Source organism: Apostichopus japonicus, chromosome 23, assembly GCF_037975245.1.
Source record: "Apostichopus japonicus isolate 1M-3 chromosome 23, ASM3797524v1, whole genome shotgun sequence".
NCBI classification, from domain to species: Eukaryota; Metazoa; Echinodermata; class Holothuroidea; order Aspidochirotida; family Stichopodidae; genus Apostichopus; species Apostichopus japonicus.
In genome coordinates this window covers 4198287-4216624 of record NC_092583.1, presented here as the reverse complement: position 1 = coordinate 4216624, position 18338 = coordinate 4198287, and the positions used below count along the sequence as shown (strand labels likewise).

At 37.2% G+C, this 18338-nt stretch overlaps 1 pseudogene; it reads left to right on the top strand.

The window, feature by feature from the left end:
- The first annotated feature begins 3235 nt into the window (after nucleotides 1-3235).
- Nucleotides 3236-12282, top strand: LOC139964901 (uncharacterized; annotated as a pseudogene).
- Nucleotides 12283-18338: the final 6056 nt, after the last annotated feature.

The window sequence follows — 18338 nt, the reverse complement described above, 5'->3', positions numbered from 1 at the left end:
TGGATCTATCCACTAACAAAGTAACGAATTGTCAATGTATTTAATTTAGATTCTTCTACTTTCTCATTTGGAACCCATGAAATGGATTTTGTTATATAATCGTCCCTGATCCTACCGAGGGTAAACCATTACACGGAGCTTTTGCAGGGACGTTAAGTTTCCTGAAGAGGTCGAGTTTGATTTCCCAGATTGCGAATAGAAAATGCTAGCAAAGTTTATTTTTCAGCAATGATAACTAATGGATGCAAATGTGCCTCGCATATGTACCTCAAGTAAGAGGATATTAATGTCCATATATGCTTATTGTCTTTTCGTCGTTATATAGTCATCAATTGAATGATTGATACGTGTTACCGGAAGCCGATTGAAACGCTGAACGTTCACTGTGAATTCTGGACTGCCCACATAGCGTAAACATCTTGTCGTACAGGTTTCAGTAATATGAAAGCAAATGCACCACCTGAATAGCATTAATCTCTCTTTCTATTGTTATAAACTTGTTTCGAATAAAGATGTGGTTCGTCAATGAGTATCGATAAAGTCCATTAGTGTGTTACCTGTTGGACATAACGAGGACTACTTGGTATTCCAGTAATGGCAGTTTTCTTCATCTGTTCATTGTTCATCAGAATGTAGTCCATTGACTTGTAAAACAAATAGAATAAAGAACAAGGAATCGAATAGCATTCTTCCGAGATGAAACTATATAGTTTTATCCTGAAACGTGTACAACGAACAGACTGGCCGAAGAGTTGAAGACATCCCCGAAGTGTAGTATATGTTCCCTTTCGAGGGGAATGGTTATACCCACCTGGCGATGATCACACAGTCACAGTCTCGATGCAAGTGGACTGGTGAATTGAGAGCGGATGAGACGTTCGGTAGTTTGATTTTCGTGCCCAGGTTCTTTCCTGAGTGACATTTCTTAAAAAGTATCCCCGGTATTCAATCATGGTAGAATGATCGACAGATATATTTTGTTGTTACTTGATAACTCACTTAAATAATTAAATAATGAATAAGGCAGAATTTTAGTCTTGATATTTTATAATACAAAGAAAACAGACAACTTTGAGTTCCAATAATGTTTCTGTAGCTATTTCAGTATTTTTCAAAATATGTATCGTATAATATACTTATTTTCTGGAATATTCGTTTAGGCTAACTTGATGGTGACGTCGGCTCCTCATAGTTCTTATAGTTAATGTTAATCCGTTGTTTTTGAGGTCAACCAGAATATGTTTGTTAAATATTATATAAGCAACAGAGCACCCTTGGATGGCATTCAACACCATTTGTTCTTACCAAATTTTTAATAAATTATAAACATGTCATTTGAGACCATATAATCATCATTTGTGAGTTTTGTAGTGCAACCGAGGAACTAGTCTGATGGGCTGTGTACTAAATTAAAAGGTCCAGTCACTTTAACTACTGAACCTCAACTGTTTAAACGGTTATTCCAAAACATAAACAAAATATAAGTAAATGTGCTATAGGAATACAACCCTTGGTAGTCTGAGAGCTGTGGTTTTTAATGGTCCACGGCATATCAAAGTTAATTTTGTTCCTGAAGTAATCAAACCACAATACGGGGTATATTATTTGTGAATCTCAAACAAAGTTCTTAAGAATCACTCAGTTTCCGAATCTACCTATACTATCGGTATGAGAATTTGTGGCTTAGAATGGGACCATATTGACAATGGTATACTTTGGTTTTCTTGCAAAAGTGAAATAGATTGAATTCTATGTATATTAACATTTTATCTCATGGTCTTGCTCGTTTGTATGTCTCTGGCATTGCAACGAATATAATGTCTGTTTTGGTGTAGGTTGTGAAAATCTTTGCCAACACATATACGTCAAACGATCAGTTTAATTAAGTTCCTGCAAACCCTTGTGAACCGCATGACTGATGTTTTGCTTGGCTTACCACAAATATCCATTAAAATGAAATTCATTCCACTTTTAGAGTGACAAGAATAAAAGAAAAACGGCCTTTGAGGAATTCGATGGCGCTAGTTTGAAACAGGGTGTTTTTTAATATAAAATAATTATGTGGCTCTTAAAGGCATCCGTAGATTTAATTTTAGGAGAATAGCGCCTCATCAGGCCACGTATTCAGTGGACGGTGGCTGCAAGCATGTCGGTCGCAGAGAGTGTTCCCACCTCTGGCCAAAGGCAAGGATTCACGCACGCCACCTAGCACGCTTCTGGTCGATTGACCGACAATCTGCGCATTCTCCCGGATTCTTTTGCGACAACAAGGGAGACATGGTACGGGATCCTAGGCCACAAAAAAGCACCATGCCACAGCCAGAGGTATTGTCGCCAGAGGCCTGTCTTGAACCCTAGCCACGATTTCCACGACCGACGAAGAATGAGTCTTTCGTCACCCTCTTTATAGCATCGGCCACCACATCAGCTAGTAAATCATACGTGTTTATATTCGAATGAATGCACGGATATATTTAAGCCTTATGATTGGCTAACAATATATACGCTTATATATTCAAATAAATACGCAGATATATTATGCGGTGTTTGTCCCACATGGCTTGCCATATACGAAGGTTAGTGCTTGAGATCTATGGAACGCCAAAAGGGAAATGTATTATGTTGTTTACATCTATGCTGTCTTTTATCATGTTGTGGTCTCCTTTGATGTTGTCTCCTTTGATGCTGTTGTCTCCTTCAACGTTGTTGTCTACTTTGATGCTGTTGTCTCCTTTGATGTTGTTGTCTCCTTTGAAGCTGGCCGCGCTGTCCACCTTTATAACGTTAAAATACGGAAACAAATTCAAAGAATTTAATGCTTTAGAACAAGCTCAATTGTCGGAGAGAGACCGTCTAGCCCATCTTGTAGGGCTAGATTATACGAACAAAATGAATTGCAGAAATGATGCAAATATCTGTAAAATCGGTGCAGAAGATACAAAAGTCTTTCAACCTAAGAGATATATATATAAGTTACAGGCACGTACCTAACGTTAGGTATATGATTATGACATATAGCCTTAGTTATAACCATAGTAGTATTTAGTATATTATTTTTATACCAATATTATTGCAACTGCAAGTAATGTGAGCCAAAGTGGGCTTTGCTTATCCATTGCTGTTCATGCCTCATGAGTCATTGTCGTGTTTGGGGAGTGGTCTAAAAATGATATACTATACAACATGAAACAGACAGCATAGAAGTAAACAGCATAAATAAACAGCGTTCCATAGAGATCTTTGCATAAATAGCCACTGTGAAAATTGACCTGCCAGCGTTTTGAACACTCCCCCTCTGTTGTAGGGGTCAGTGGTTTTGAACACTCCCCTCTGTTGTAGGGGTCAGTGGTTTTGAACACTCCCCTCTGTTGTAGGGGTCAGTGGTTTTGAATTGTGCGGGTATTGTATTGACGGGTGTTGATAATGATACAAACTCATAGAAATTGATATGTATAAACTTCATATTGAGTCAACTTGTACACACGGTTGTTAGGTTTTGGCAACAGAACAAGCTGATATTATCGACACCGATTATTGTCTGGCTGTCTTAGTAGTTTTAAATATTTTGGAAGTCCTGATAGACTCGCCTGTCAACTAGAAGAAAATCATTCAACGAGCTCCGATCCACGGAAAGCAATGTTTGAGACCTCCATCAAGACTGAACCAGGGTCAACTGAGCATGATGCTTCTGTTACTACTGGTAACGGTTCCACGAACCTTCAACATACGTAGGCCTAATAATGTAATATAGTAATACGGTAGTACAATAAGTTCAGTTTGCCTTAGTACAGTAGTATAGTAAAGGCTTCATAATTGACGCACCCCGTAATTGACGCACCTTCAATTATTACTAGCAACGATACAGCAGGCCACCTAAACTTCTTGCAGTCAAGCAGAATGACATATGTCATGAGTTTGAATCCATTTCAGCTATTTGCTGACCAAATTGTGGCATTTTTTAAGCTTTTAACACCCTCCCACCAGGTTTGCACATTTTTTGGTCATTTGGAAATCTTACTCCCAAAAAATAACCAACATTACCTCAATATGATAACACTGCTCTCTGGAACCTGACCAGTCTGAGCTTAGAGGCTCAGAGCATAGCAAACAGCATCTAAAGTCAATGGATGTATACTAAGGCCTACACTACAGTTAGCTTTACAACGAATGTGTCAACTTAGGGGTATGAAAGAACTTGACACGGCAGACATTTTGTGGTCAAATTCTGCTCAATCGTACGGTGCATAAAGCACAGAACCTTAAATATTTTGAGATCATAACATTTCTGAGGAACTACACATATGAAAAACACATACAGTCGAGTGATTTGGATTTTTCCTTGATAGATATCGTTGATCAAATCCTTAAGTGCGTCAATTATGAGCCCACCATGCTACTAGTAGTAAGTTGAGTCTCATGTATCCGACATGCTCAGTGATTAACCTCCGACACATATCACGATCTTGCGCAAGGTTTATTGCTTCCTCGAAATTGTTAATGTTAACATCCTTAAATTGCAACTTTATTTTTTCAAGCAAGGTAGTCACAGTCTTCCTACTGGACACTATATTTATAATCTTCGCAAAGCAATAAAAAATAGAAAATGATTGCATCTACACATTTTACAGGATATACTGTACCTACTGTTACTGTTAGTTGGAAAAGCCTGAAAATTAACGGGAAACAGAAGTTCTCATCAAAACATCAAGTATCTGAAAATAATCATTTTATACTCTTACTAGTACTACCATCTTGAGAACTTTAAATGACTGTATTTTACACTCCACTGACAGAAAGTAACTCCGATATTTGAACTAGACAGCTATTTTAGTGTTTATTAGAACCCTATTGTCATTTGTGGATGTCAAATGTGGTTTGAGGTCAGAAGAGATGAAAGTCTGAATACTCTGTAAACATGATAACTCCAAAATGAAAGCTACTGTAGGATGAAGAATAAATATTGAAGGATATAGGATGTGTGTATGTCAGTTTGAGAAATATATGAGTATGTAGATCCATTTGAGTTAGTACAAAGACCCTACAGTGTATCTTTTTTACAGTACTACAGTATGTAGAGATAAAATATCAACTGAGGTCAAATCCTGAAGACCTCATGCTTTTCAAAGCAGCTTTTTTTGCATTTTTTCACTTTTTCCCCACCCTTTTGACAAGTCCATGATCGGGTGTTTTACATGTACGGTATTTATCAAAAAATTTACAAACTTAAGATGTTAGCCAAGTTTTTTCCCTACCAAGAGCATTAATTGGCGAGTAATTAAGGACTTCTGCAGATAAAGAATAGAGTGTCTCCCAACAAATTCCTCATTTAAAATTAATCATATGCAGTTCCCCTAGTTTGAATACAACCAATCAGTGAATAGCTAACATACATGTAAATTTATGAGTCGTTGCTCTAAAATAGATTCATTCACAATGATTTACAGTACTGTACCTCATTTCAGTGATGTTCTTAAAATATATACATGTGATGGTGATGATGTGTGTATGTGAGACACTTGTTTGCAAACACCTAAACTTCATAAGTTTATGGTGGATTACTGTAACCTCATACTTGGTATGTAAATATGCATTGTAGATCCAACTTAGTGAGTGGAATACCCCATTTATTGTTACGAAGGTCACATTACTGTAGGTCAAGCTGTTTCAATAATTCTTGTGAACATGTTAACTCTAAAATTAAAGCTACAATTAGTCTGTGAGTTCAATCATACTATGACACAGTTTGGTCAATTTCAGTTCAGTGAATGGACTCAATATAAAATAGATCTCAAGTGATCTTCAACTATACATATAAAGTCATCCAGACCAAAGACAGACATCAGATCCTATGCATTCAAGTCTGCATTCATGCATGTGTTTATATGTATGTATTTGTGTGACAGCTTGGCTTGTAAAGACTGACTCAAAACGTTTGAGACCAATGAACTTCGTAATTGGTATATATGGATGTACATTGTTGAGTACAAGAAACCCATTCTTTTTATGTGACAATTATTTGAGGTCATCAAGGGGTCAAAGTCTTAAAAAGCCTTTCAACACAATAACTCGAAATACACATTATACGTGGTATGCAGATCCTCCTTTCTTGCACAAACTCTTTTGAAACTGGTAGAGGTCAAATGTCTTTCAGGTCAAGAGAGGTCAAAGTCTGAAAACCAGTATATACATATAATAACTCAAACATTGCATTTTGTTGAAGTTAGCCTCAAAGGTCATTCAATGATTTCAATGGTATTTGTAGTCTGAAAATTGCGTAGACACAAGGAGTTGGAAATTCCAGCTTAGTTAACCTGAATACTTGGTATGTACAGTACAGTAAGTCCCTCATTAGTGAAACAACTTTGCAGATCACAAATGGATAACACTTAATTTACTTAAATATCTGGTTTGCTGTATTTCTGTTGCTCGGGGTTCAATTTTTTTTGGGAAAATATATTTTGGAGCCACCTTGTCTGGGCGAGAATATTTTTGGGACCATTTTATGTGCAAAATGTCATTTTCCACTAAGCAAGGAACCATAGTGCCCGTTGGACTCTTGTTGTAACTTTTGGTAGGATCCATTACTACTGTTTGCTTGCAGACTTCTTTAGTGTTACTGAGTCTTTTGGTTATATTCTCAGGATCTCATGGACTATACCCTGTACAATTTGATCTTGCACTTTACCAACAATATCAACAGGATGTGAAGATTGAGGACACCGATTCCAAGGAACCAGTCGAAATCTACTCATGTCATCTGCCATTCAGCCTGGAGGATGGAGAGACATCCTCTGAGGATTTGGAACAAGCAAGAGCAACACCCCACCAAGAAGATGCTGCTACACTTCATAGAGGAGAGACGCCTTATCAAAGCAGCGGTTGCATTAAGCTATTTGCTCACACTGGAAGTGTCAATATACATAAAAGAACACATACAGGAGAGAAACCTTACCAATGTAACTATTGTGACAAATCTTGTTCTACCTCTGGAATCTTGAAGAGACATGAAAGAATGCACACAGGACGGAAACTTCATCACTGTAACTACTGTGACAAAAAGTTTATTGATGCTGCTTCGTTGAAAAGACATGAGAGAACCCACACAGGAGAGAAACCTTACCAATGTAACTATTGTGACAAATCTTGTTCTACCTCTGGAAACTTGAAGAGACATGAAAGAACACATACAGGAGAGAAACCTTATAAATGTAACTACTGTGACAAAGCTTTTACTAATTCTGGAATCTTGAAGGCTCATGAAAGAATGCACACAGGACAGAAACTTCATCACTGTAACTACTGTGATAAAACATTTGTTGAAGCTGCTTGGTTGAAAAGACATGAGAGAACACACACAGGAGAGAAACCTTACCAATGTAACTATTGTGACAAATCTTGTTCTACCTCTGGAAACTTGAAGGCTCATGAAAGAATCCACACAGGTCAGAAACTTCATCACTGTAACTACTGTGACAAAAAGTTTGTTGAAGCTGCTTGGTTGAAAATACATGAGAGAGCCCACACAGGAGAGAAACCTTACCAATGTAACTATTGTGACAAATCTTGTTCTACCTCTGTAAACTTGAAGAGACATGAAAGAAAACATACAGGAGAGAAACCTTATAAATGCACTTACTGTGACAAAGTGTTTGCAGAACCTGGAAATTGTAGGACACATGAAAGAACACACACAGGAGAGAAACCTTATCGATGTAACTACTGTGACAAAGCATTTTCTAAGTCTGGAAACTTGAAGACTCATGAAAGAAAGCACACAGGACAGAAACTTCATCACTGTAACTACTGTGACAAAAAGTTTGTTGAAGCTGCTTGGTTGAAAAGACATGAGAGAGCCCACACAGGAGAGAAACCTTACCAATGTAACTATTGTGACAAATCTTGTTCTACCTCTGGAAACTTGAAGAGACATGAAAGAATCCACACAGGAGTGAACTTTATAAATGCACTTTCTGTGACAAATGTTTACTCACCTTGAAAGTGTAAAGACACATGAAAGAACACATACAGGAGAGAAACAATATCAATGTTACTACTGGGATAAAGGTTTTACTAATTCTGGAATCTTGAAGACTCATGAAAGAATGCACTCAGGAGAGAAACCTTATAAATGCACTAACTGTGGCAAAGTGTTTGTGGAACCTGGAAATTGGAAAACACATGAAAGAACACACACAAGAGAGAAACGTTATCAATGTTTCTTCTGTGAAAAAGCTTTTTCTGAATCTGGGAACTTGAATGGACATGAAAGAACACATACAGGAGAGAGACCTAATCATTGAAGTTACTGTGACAAGCAGTTTTCTCATCATTGGAGGTTAAAGTTACATGAAAGAATACATACAAGAGAGAAAAGAGAAACTTCATCACTGTAACCACTGTGACAAAAAGTTTGTTAAAGCTGCTTATTTGAGAAAACATGAAAGAACCCACACAGGAGAGAAACCTTACCGATAACTAAATTGTGACATCTTTCATTTGTAGGTACTGTAGATTCATTTGGGAGAATATACTGTAAGACAGGTTTACGAGTTACACTGAGTTAAATACTATTCCAGGTCTCTTACTCTTAATTGATTTTGAAAAAGCGTTCGACTCAGTTTCACAAGAATTTATTTTCAAAATGCTAGATTTGTTTAAATTTGGGGAAGGCTTTAAAAGATGGATCTCAGTTTTCTACAAAAATGCACAATCTTCAGTCTTAGTCAATGGCCACATGACACGATTTTTTTTCATATTAAATCGGAATGCCGTCAGGGGGATGGTCTTTCACCTTATATTTTTCTTCTGTGTTCTCAGATTTCAAACATTGCCATTGATAATTGTGTGGATATTAAGGGTATTATCATAGGTGATATGGAATATAAAGTTTTACAATATGCTGATGACACAGCTATTTGTGATGGCACTGAAAATTCTCTTTCACAAACTTTCAAGCTTCTGGAAAATTTCCATAATATATCTGGTTTGAAAATTAACATGGATAAAACTAGTGCTATTTGGATAGGATCAAAAAAGGTGATAATGTTTTATGTAAGAAGTATAACTTATATTGGGTTGGAGATAATATACAGTATTCAGTTATCTTGGGGCAACATTGTTATTGTGAATGTAAATTATGTTACTACTATGCAAGCTATTACAAAACAAATTCACCACTGGGCAAAGAGGTTTCTGACAGCTTTAGGTAGAATAGTTGTGGTTAAATCCCTTTTGTTGCCAAACTTGAACCATCTCATTCTTTCACTTCCAACCCCAAGTAAAGAAATTATCAAGGAGATTATTCAAAGTTTTATAACTTTGTATGGGGAGGTAAAGTAGATAGGATCAGTAGAAATCAAATGGCGCTTCCCGCTACAAAAGGGGGTGCTGGTATGATTCATTTTGAACCTTTCGAGAAGGCTCTTAAGATTACTTCGATTCGTAGATTGCTGAAAAACAATATTGACAGTAAGGTGTATAATTTATATAAAGTGAATACTCCTAATTGTAACCTTGATTACTCTTCTGGTACTTATTGGGATAGAGTTATTAAAGAAAGTAAAAATACCTTTTGGAAAAGTGTTTTTTTCAGCCTGGAAGGACTTCACCGTTTCGCTCAACCCCCAAAGGTTTTATAATATTTCATTAACAAAAAATAAGGTCCAATATAAATGTATTCACAAATGGAACATGCTCTTGTCCCCATTGGTATAAGGTGTGCTCATACAACTGGAAATGTACTTCTGAGGTGAAGCTCCGTTGGTTCCAATTTTATTATTTTCGTCTTCTTAACAGAATTTTATGGACAAACACTCTCATGACTAAAACTGGCAAAACCAATGATGCATTGTGCACTTTTTGTGGTGTGGCAGATGAGAGTTTAATTCATTTATTTTGGGAGTGCGGCTTCACCCAGAAAGTATGGAGGGATTTTCTGGGTTCAAATCAAACTGAATATCAATATTGCAGTTAGTAAAGAGATTGTCCTGTTTGGAAATTATTTGTACAAAGACTATGTGTTTAATAACATCCTTCTGGTTCTGAAATTTTGTGTTTACAAAAGTTAGGTACAAAATGAGAAACCTTCCTTTAGCTATGGTAAAATTAATTTAAAGAATTTTTATCTAAACGAAAAGTTTATGTATCAAACTAATTGTAAGCAAAATGCTTTTGATATCAGATGGCATAACTGGAAATCTTTATTTAAAGTTTAATGATTTATTGGTTGTTGTTGATAATATTGACTGCTGCTGCTGTTTTGCCATAGTCCTCATAGAACCGTCGGTATTCTCTTGTGTGCCTTTGCTCTTGCCACGGCCATTCCTCCATCCGTCCACTTCCTGATGTTATCGATCCATCCTGTTTTCCTTCGTCCTGGGCTGGCCTTCCCTTCTACTTCTCCTTCTCCTGTCATCTGAACTAGGCTATCTGATCGGCGCTTCCAATGTCCATACATATTACATAGACCGCTTCCTCTTCCTTAACTGAACAAGTAGACCTTCCTCTTCTGAAACTCCTACCCTTTGGCGGATCCATGCATTTGTCTTTCTATCTTTCCAGCTGACCTGAAGCATTCTACGCCACACCCACAGCTCAAGTGATTCTATTTTCTTCATGTCATTCTGTTTTAATGTCCAACTTTCTGCACCATATAGGGCTACACTCCACACGAGAGATTTCACCAACTGTTTCTTTCAGTTTCAGGCTGATCTCTTTTGCCTTCCACAATCCAATTAGTTGGCTGGTGGCATCTCTTGCAATTGCCAACCTAGCACAAATCTTTGGTGTAGAGTATCCATCAATTCTTACCATTGAGCCAAGGTATCTGAAGCTGTCTACCTGGTTGATTGTAAATATATTTGACTAGTGGTCAAATTGTACATTGTTTTGACTCTTGATGGAATGATAATAAAACACAAAAATACAAAAAAAAAATCTTTAATTTGCTCTGGAAATTGGAAGACACATGAAAGAACCCACACAGGGGAGAAACCTTATCGATGTTACTACTGTAACAAAGCTTTTCTAAATCTGGAAACTTGAAGAGACATGAAAGAACACACACAGGGGAGAAACCTTATCGATGTTACTACTGTAACCAAGCTCTTCTAAATTTGGAAACTTGAAGAGTCATGAAAGAACACATACAGGGAAGAAACCTTATCATTGTAGTTACCGTGACAAAAAGTTTGTTTATGCTGCTTATTTGAAAATACATCAAAGAACCCACACGGGAGTGAAACCCTACCAATGTAACATTTGTGACAAATCTTTTATTTGCTCTGGAAACTTGAAGAGACATGAAAGAACACATACAGGAGAGAAACCTTGTGAATGCACTTACTGTGACAAAGCTTTTCTAAATCTGGAAACTTGAAGAGACATGAAAGAACACACACAGGGGAGAAACCTTATCGATGTTACTACTGTAACCAAGCTCTTCTAAATTTGGAAACTTGAAGAGACATGAAAGAACACATACAGGGAAGAAACCTTATCATTGTAGTTACCGTGACAAAAAGTTTGTTTATGCTGCTTATTTGAAAATACATCAAAGAACCCACACGGGAGAGAAACCCTACCAATGTAACATTTGTGACAAATCTTTTATTTGCTCTGGAAACTTGGAGAGACATGAAAGAACACATACAGGAGAGAAACCTTATAAATGCACTTACTGTAACAAAGCTTTATCTGAATCTGGAAACTTGAAGAGACATGAAAGAACCCACACAGGGGAGAAACCTTATCGATGTTACTACTATGACAAAGCTTTTTCTAAAGCTGGAAACTTGAAGATACCTGAAAGAACACATTTACAGGAGAAAAACCTTAACAGTGTTCTGTAGCTAGGCAATACCATGGTTACCAGCAAATGAACACTTTTCAGGGTCTTCTGTCGATTGAGATGTTTTGGATCTGACACATGGGCTAGTTTTGCTGCGTTATCTTTGAAAGAAAAATGTCTTAATAAGAGTTCTCTTTCCGAAGATCCATAACCTGGACAAAGTTTGCATACACATGAAGCACTCGACTCTTCAGATGACAAGTGAAATGTCGGGCAAAACTTTCTTGGTTGAGGTTAAAACTTTTAATCAGAAGCTTCAATATTGTGGCCTGAACTGTGTGATTGTTTTGAAAGTTTATTACTTTAAAATCCTGTTGGGACATTTGCATGTTATCTTTTGTTGACTATTTACCTTTTTAAAATAATTTTGTAGTAAATGTATAATTTTATTTTCTAAACATGTTTTCAAACGGAAACCTTTTCCATTTTCTCGTAGTTATTGGCTCGTACATGCAAAATATATAGTACATTCAAGCACAGACATGAAGGCATGATGTCTAGTGCCATTGTTAACACTTGAAAAAGATAAATTCATCTTTTCCACCACCCTGAGACTTGAGGTTTTCTCTATTGGCTCTTTATAAATGCCAGACTGGGCCAAGTGGTTTCTCTGACCACAAATCACCGGTCATTGATATCATTGGAACACTAACAGGCCAAGGAGGTCGTCACTCAAGTCTGTTACAAATAATTGCTGAGCATTTCATAACTGAAAGTAATGTGACATACTCTTGACTTTAGTCTATTTAGATATATAACAATTCCCTTCAGACTTGGCTACTGAAAAGAAATATTTACCAGTGACCGAGGTTGATCGCTGAACAATTTTCTGGTTCTTTTCTGCAGCCTGGTGTCCAAATCTCAGAAATATTATAGGTGGAGGTATGAAATTGGCCACTTTTGTGATATTTTGTGAATGATCCCACAACAGCAGAATGAATGGATGATGTTGTGATGTCATCATAAGTTTATCTGCAAAATGATTGTGTCTTCCGTTCGATCGAAACCATACGGCTACAGAGGACAATCATATTGTTGCTGGCTTGGTTGTACAGCAGATGTGTATCCAAGGCGCTTTTCAGTTACAGTGGTCTTACAGAGTGGTTAGGTTTATGACGTCATATAATACATATTTCTACAAAACAGTTTCTATTTTGACCAAAAATGTATCACATTACAAGGATAAAGAGACAAGTAAGGGATCATATAAAATTAAAATATCTGAAGAACATGAGCCATGATGATGTCACAGGCTACCTGTTGTGGTGCACTTCCGAGAGAGACGGGAGATCTATCCAGTTAACTTAGGTTACGTATTTACTTGAGCTTAGGACATCTTAAGGCCGGAATGAGTATAGTCACAAGCTTGACTTTGCCCTTTTAATTGGTTTATACCAGTCCGTTGTCCACGTACCTGCAACATTATCATAGGTGTAGGAAGAAAAGTGGGTGGGGTAGACGTTTTTTATGCCCTACCCTTCAAACTAGAAATGCGTTCCATGCCAGTGCTTATTCAGTCAGCTGGACCCTTTGCCCGTAGCAAAAAGCGCGCCCCAGGCTATCAAATAATTCGACACACTAAAGTCAATTTTGCTGAAACCTCGACATATCTGACAGTTGATATGGATATTTCGTTATCCAAAGTGGCCTACCTTATACACCCCATACCTTACTTTGCACTTCCCCATTAATTTTGTTTAACATGATCCTAAATTTCAATCAACTTTATATTTGATATTAAAAATTCGAAAAAAATTCTAAATACTTTTTTATTGCTCTTCAAATATGTATACAGCTAAGAAGGATTAAGAATCAATACAACACCGAAAAAAATCAAACAAAATAATGTTGAAAACTGACGTTATGGCTAAATCAGTTATACCCAAGGAAGCCAATATTTCTCACAAATTTTCTCAGTCATATTTTCCTGAAAACTCAACTTTGGCATTTTAAAGTAAATCCTTAAATAATTAATGCATTCGTTCACTGAAGGAATGCCCTTCGGGTTTTTTTATAATGGAAAATATAACATTTGATCAAAATAAGAATTAAACTCAACACCCAACCGTACAACCGAAATATTCAACTTTATATTAGCATTACTAAAGATTGTATTAAACTAATTTCCAAATTCTTTGGGCAAAATGACAATAAAAGAATAAATGCTGAATAGCCTCAGTATGACTCAGACAGAATATGCACATACTTGATTGAATAATACCGAAAATATTGCTTGTTATAAAAAATAGGAATCATTTTATATGTAGAATATGGTACTGGAAACAGCGAATGCAATGAACGTTACTAGAAGAGTTAAATGGAGCCACACAGTACAATCTGTACTTTAGATTGAAACAATGTTGCTTGTAGTTGTAGACAGATTTACGATCAAAATTGGCATTTAGTCAACAAAACATTAGTAAAACTATTAATGGCTTACACAAATAACATGGACTACCAGTGTCATTAATTGTTAACCTTCAGTTGCGAAACTTTAGCTGAAGTAATTAGGCCATAGTATTCCAAACAAAAATAATTTTTGTTGTTCTTAGCGCGAGTGGTCGACCGTCCTAAGGTGCTGTGACTATCAGTGAGTTACCCAGACCATTGTGTCCCAACACGCGGTTTCCACTTTTCCATCTTGAAATTTAGTTAAATGGTGAGAGTGAAGATTAAAGTAGAACGATAGTGACAGAAAAAAAATCTCTCATTTTCATATATAATGTAGTTTATATGTTACCAAGCAACATATTTTTTTAATTTTCCAAATAGCACACCGGAAAGTTATAAAAAAGGGAATTAAAACTGTAAAGGTTGATTCACAATTTCTATGCGTAAAATATATTCATTGATATTTAAACCTGTTCGTATTTATAATTTGTAAGCTCGGCAGCAATCTCGTGCAATCTTGCATGGCAACCATTCCCAGATGCGGAATTCTTCACATGACAGCACCGCACAATAGTTAGTTTAAATTGTTTTGTGTAAGAAGCCGAGACGTCTCGCACTGGGCATATTCCTCACATACTGAAAAGTCTTTGTACAGACCACAACCATGCATGCTGTTAAGATAAATTTTTTGCCACACCTTAAGACTACCAACTAAGCCGTTATTTTCAAGAGTCCAAAGAGGTACGTTAATTTATGTTATGGTTTAATGTTATAAGTTTACCCAGTTTACCCTTTTTGACGGCTACAGTTACAAAAACATCGTTTTTTCGTCTCCGTAATTTAGGAATTTGCAAACACTGCAACGACCTTGAACAGCCCTCAGGTCAGTGAATGACGTCACTGTGATGATCTTTTCTGTTGTGAACTGTTCAGTACGGAGCTGTGCGTGCATTTCGTGTCAGCATAACTGTTATTTTACGGCGTAATGTTCAAGACATAAATAGATAATGAATATCATGGTGTTTCTTGATTTCTTCACCACGTGTTTACAAGTGTTTTTTTTACGAAATTTACGGCGATTTCGCAACGATTTCCCAATATCTGAAGAGGTAACTCGCAAGCTGACCCAAAGTAACGTAAATCTCAAGATCACGTTTTTGGCGGGTTTTATACAGAGTGATGTATGAATGTGCTCACTTACCAGTCAAACTGGCACAATAACAATAGTGATGATAGTCTCAAACGTAGTTTAGTATAACATCCGAAAGAAAATCCAAAGTTCTAAACAAAGTAGATCCGCTTGTACTAGGCCTACTGTAAAACATAAACGTTCCTTGTTCCGTGCGTCATTAAATCCAACAGAAAGGTTTCATTGAGCTTGAAATACAACCGCATTTGAACTCAATCGAGTAGTTAGTCTAGCTCGAACAATTTTCTCACTACATACAATGCCTATTGCGTTTATTCACATGCATGCCTCGTGGTTTGGGCTTCAGGAGGAATCGTATTCTAGCCCAACTTCACGTAGGTCCGCAAACGGTACTTTCACACTGTGCAAACATAAGTGACAGTGTGCGCTAAGTAATACTTACACGATGTTTTGTTTCGCTCGAGCATACACACATTTCCTATTCGTATTACATTTAAAGTGGTTTGGAGGGTATGAACACATCTCTGCCCAAAAAAACTCTGCCTAAGCGACGTCCATGCCCCAATTGAAATTTGCACGTGGATTCTCTCCTCACATAGTCATTAGGTTGTTCACGTCTGACATGTCTTCCAGTTCCAACATTTACTGTTGCATTTATCGGGATATATATAAATAATGCGGCATAAAAGCATCAAACTTCTTTTACTTTAGTGACCTTGCCACACGCAAATTTCAATTGGGCCCGAGATGGCTCTATGACCGATTATTCCGTAATTTACATTGGGGCAGTCGGCTTCACTAAAACGACAAGAAAAAGCAGGAACAATAACACCTTATTAAAACTAGACCGTTAAATGTCTCACGCAGTGTATCAAATCTCCTCTCTGGTTTAGGTTGTTTGTCGAGTCCAATATAGAGTAGGTTGCAACTAAACTTACACACTAAGTGCACACTGCTGAAGTACACTACGCCGAGCTCACTTTGTTATCATCATAATGACGTCACATGTCACTGTAGATCATGTGATCATCATATCGCTGTTCGCGAAAAGCCCAATTTTTGTTTAAAAAAATCAACGAGTTTAGGATTTTTTTTTAAGCCTTTCCCAACATCGGATTGACTTGAATTTTCACATGTGTAATATGGAAACCAACTAGAATACTCTTGAATAAAATCGTATTTTTTCGTCGATGCTGAAAAATCACTATCGTTCATCTTTAAACTTGGGATAACCCTAGCCTAGGCTTACTCTTTATAATCCTGGGCTAGTGTTATACTTCATTCTTGTTAAGCAGCAAGCCTGGTAACCATATTAAGTTTCACAATTCTCCGTTCAAAAGTTACACAGTATGAGAGTTCATTTTCACTGTCAACCTACGCTTGTGTGATATCTGTGTACTAGTTAAAACGTCGTTAGCGCATGTGCACGTTGTAGGCCTACGTACTTTCGTACGTAGACTTCTTTGCCTACGCAACAATATATGAATAAAGTGAACATTAGGTGATGGTCTTGTATTTACATATAATGGATTATTTGCTTGCAAAAACTGAAGAATCATGCAATATTATAATGTCCGAGAGATACACATGGTGTCCAGTGGCGTCGCCAAGGGGGGGCCAGGGGGGCACGTGCCCCCCCTGGAAAACCTAGTGCCCCCCGAGTGCCCCCCCCCCATCTGAGATTTGGGTTGGTAAAAAAATATATATATATTTTGTTATATTCAACTCCCATCATCTGAGTTGGTTTTTCATAAGGACAAAGAAGCACAGTAATTCGTATTTTCTTCAAATGAGCTGCGAAAAAATGAAAAAGTTTATCCTTGAACGTCGGGTATCGAAGTCGTAACCCGCGCCATCACAACAGGTGTCGATATTTACATTGAATGTGTCAGTGCTTACGTCATACCAGCGGATATACACGTCCGCTTCGCGAGCTACCCTGTACATGACTGTGAGAAGGGAGGGTACTGCAATATGTTGCTTGGTCTGAGGTTGACAGGTTAGGAGCTGACGAAATGTGAGAATGTGAGGGTCCGCAGGCACCATACTTGCCTATATTTGTGGACCCATATATTAACCCTGTTGTGTAGGGGGTGCAGAGGTCATTTGAGGCCAGATGCTTGTAGGAACAAATGGCGAATGTTCACACCTGCATACTGAGCCATACTCGATGTGTGTGTGATCAAACTTTGGATTGCATGGTGAGATCCCTGATAGGCGATCCGTATCCACCTTAGTGCCCCCCCCCATCAAATGCTGGTGCCCCCCCTGTGCCCCCCCCCAGACTGAAAAGTCTGGTGACGCCACTGATGGTGTCAGGTGATACAGGATAACTCGAAAGAAGGTATTGATAAGCTGAATTTCTTATCGACATACCAATATACAAGTTCGATATTTGGAACACATGGCGTGACTTCAAACGCCTAAATGTTCACTTTACAAAGTTGAAGTGTTACACTCTAGACTATATTTTCGGCACGCTAGCTTTATTATTCTGGACATGCTTATATTAGTTTCGACATGCCTGTATAAATTTGGACATGCTCATATTAATTTGGACATGCTTATACTTATTTTGGATATTTTGCAACATGTGGCGTAACTTAAAGCGTCAAAATGTTCACTACAAAATTGAAGCTAGCAGTTAAATTCGACCCTCTTGTATTACTTGTCGACACTCTTTTCATATTTTGGACATGCTCATTTAATCTTTCGAAACTCTTATATTAGTTTCGACATGCACAAATAATTTTTGGACATACTTTCATAAGTTTCGACATGTTTCTATAAATTTGGACATGCTCATATTATTTTGGACATTTCTTATATTGTTTTCGACATTTCTGAAACATATGGCACTCTGTACCCCAATTACTAAAAAAAAAAACATTTGTTGAAGTCAATTTTCAAACCACTGAGAAATGGAACCGAAAAAATAAAATGATTTGC